General features: G+C 40.3%; 1 pseudogene; it reads left to right on the top strand.

The window, feature by feature from the left end:
• The first annotated feature begins 2,146 nt into the window (after positions 1-2,146).
• On the top strand, positions 2,147-2,293 carry LOC144243220 (U2 spliceosomal RNA; annotated as a pseudogene).
• Positions 2,294-3,268: the final 975 nt, after the last annotated feature.

Here is a 3,268-nt window from a genome sequence, read left to right on the forward strand (position 1 = left end):
GACCTCCCTGGGATAACAGCAAGGTTCTTGGGACCCATTTTTCCTTTTCCAATGTCTAAGCTCTACTTTCCTTATACTGGCATTCCTGTGGGATTCAGGTGACTATAGAAGTTCTAGTCCAAGATAATTCTAGGTTCAAGTCTTCCCAGAAAAAAAAGGGAACTCAAACAAAAGCCTCAAAATTGAATCTTGCTAGCCCTTATGGACCAACTACTGCCATTGGGAAGATGCAAGGCACTGAGTGGTCCAGGCCCAAGACATATGCCTCCCCTGGGTGTTAGGAGTGGGCTCCACCTCATGAGGCTCATCCAAAGATGAGAGCTAGGTGGTGTCTACAAAGAAAAATTAGCATATGTTAATAACAAGAAAGGGAGAGGAAGCAATAACTAACAAAAATAACTAATGCCACCCCCCCCCTTTTACAGTTCTGACAACTAAGGTTCAAGAGGGTAAACCACTTGGCAAGGTCACAGAAGCCAGCTGTCTCTGATATTACCAATGCTTCTTCATACCTCTCTTCTTCCTTTGCATGGAAGGTTCTTAACCTACTTCCTCAGCTGTTTGGCTGCAGAATTGTGCTCAGTTCAAGTGTGACTCTTTTGGAAGCCTTCTCTCCTTCCCATGCTGATAAACGGCTACTCCCCGGGGCAACTACTTACAGCCATAACTTCTCTCCTTCACCATGAGCCTTGACTTCTCCTTTGCCTTCAACAGAAAACTGTGACTTATTCATCAGTAGACTCTAGCAACCCTGAGCTGTGCTCAATAAGTTTGTTGAATAAAATTGAGGTAACACGGTGGTTTAAGGTCATGAAACCCATATAAGACAGATTATCTGCTCCTTTCTACAGACATGGAAACCTGAGGCTCTGGGGAGTGATGTGTATCTTCCCTTCTCATAGTGTCTTGAGTGACACTAGGTCACCAAGGGCTGGTGCTGGGCTGGATAACTTGGTTAAAAGAGGCTAAGAGTGAAGTGAGTTTGAACCTAGGTTTTAAAGAAAGTTGGGGGTTAAAAGAGGAACAAGACAGGAAAATAGGATGCTTGGGAACATGTGGACATAAACCAAGCAAGGAGAGATCTAGACAATTCCCACAAAACAGAAGAGCTGTTCACATTTCCAAGATTTATATTTACTGGCTGTTGGGTAGAATTGGTCTGAAAACGTTGAGGCTAGGACTCAAGCGGAGGTCATCTCCCTCTAAGTCAAATGCTGTTAACATTGTGTTTTATGGTATAAAGCTCTTAGTCTCCTCAATCCATTTCGTGAGTTGTTGATGTCATTCCCACCCAACATTTAATAACTACCCTTGTGTAGCTCAAATTTGGAAGGTATCAAGAATATTTACTGAAATAATCTACCACCATTTTTATGTTAGGAGGAAAAGGGCAGGGGAAGAAGAAAAGATTTAGAGGGTATATGGCTTCAAATACCATGACTAACAGGGGTCGCCTTGTGTTGTCTGAAATTCAGCAGGGCAACCCACCACTGCCTAGTCTCACCAGGTACAGAGACTCCTAGTTCTGAAAGAACGGCTGAAGGACCAGCTGCCCAGGTCAGGGGCAATGTTCTTTCCAAAAGCCACTGATGCAATGGACAAGAAAACTGCCTTCCAAGAAGCGCAAGCTATGGAGAGAGATGAACTTGTGCCTCCTGGGATATGGTAAAAATGATTCACGAGAAGGAAAACCTAAGTAAATATGACACAATGACACTATTTGGGCCTACTAACCATGTGACTTGGAGGACTTTTCTATGATTCTTGTTTTCAGAGAACTACTTTAAAACCTTACACTGGCCACGGCAGACCTGCTACTGTTAGCTAGACTGATGAATGCTACATCTGTTCTAACACAAATAGCCAACAGGCATATTATTTCCACATTCCTAAAGTTGGTGAATAGCAGTGGAATTAATTCTTGAGTAACTATGAAAACATGCTCTGCCCCTATCTGTATCCCATCATAGTTTTTTCTCACAGATGATACACAAACAGAGCTTCCATTTGTAGGCTGTGATTTTGAAAATTGGAACTAAAAGATTTTGGAGTTTCCATTGTATAAATGCTACAAAAACTGTGAAATTCACCAAAACTGTGATCCTGGATTTGATTTATATAAGCTCCTAATAACAACTATAACAAAATCGCTTCTTGGCCTTTTGGCTAAGATCAAGTGTAGGATCTGTCCTTATCAGTTTAGTAACAACTATAACAAAGTATTTGTTAACGTTTGTTTCTCTTCGTGATGTTTACTTCTGAGAGTAGGTTCTCCATCCAAGTCTAACCCAACTGGGAGAGACTTGTGTTATATATAATGCATAATAGGTATGTATGTGTGTGTGTGTGTGTATATATATACACACATATATATATTATGTATACCTATATAGACAAACATACCTGTTAAGCATTACATTTCATTAGTTACTGTAGTGTAGAATTGAACACTATCCAAATAGTAAGAAAAGAAAAATATCACCAGAATCCTAGCCCTTCAGAAAATATAAAAATGAATTAATTTTAGTTCTTGCCCCCAGGAAGTTTATAATCTAGTGGGAGGATAAGAAAGAAAGCTCCAAGAAAATACAATGTGGATTCAAAAGAAAAGGATGGGTTGAGAGAAAGAGATTGATGCATTTGAGGTTCCTGAAACATCTTAACAGGAATATATCAAGGCAGCAAAGGGGAATAGAAAGCTGCTCAGTGGTGGACATCTCAGAAGGCAGGAAAGTATGGGACACTCCCACCCGACTGCCCTGGTTCCAAACACTAATCTGTAAGAACTGCATGACCTCTTTTTTCTGGGGGGAAAAATCAATTATTAAAACTGCACCACAGATTCTTAAAATTCTGTTTTGTTTTAATCATCACAGCTGTTGATCACCAATCAGTAAGCAAATTCTTGATGTTATGTGGGCTTAACAACCAAAAGAATCTGAATAGTCAAGCTAATTTAATGGCTAATGTGAATATGCTGAATCTTCTTTTCAGGATTTATTTTGTTATTTGTCAGTTGACCCCGAGTTGCAGGCTTTGACAATGAATAGACCATGTGTAAGAAGAGCTCAAAATTAGAACTTGCCCCTCAGTCCATGCAATATGGTATTTATACAAGGCTACTGCCTCAACTTTACCAACAGATGATCCAGCAACCACTCCCCTGAGAATTACCTGGAATGTCTATTTACTTGTGAAGTTCCATCACTCAGTGTTCACCTTTCCCTTCCCACTGATACATCTTTCCTTTGGAAATGTGCAGAGAAAA

This window comes from Crocuta crocuta, unplaced genomic scaffold (assembly GCF_008692635.1).
Source record: "Crocuta crocuta isolate KB4526 unplaced genomic scaffold, BGI_CrCroc_1.0 scaffold26, whole genome shotgun sequence".
Lineage (NCBI taxonomy): Eukaryota > Metazoa > Chordata > Mammalia > Carnivora > Hyaenidae > Crocuta > Crocuta crocuta.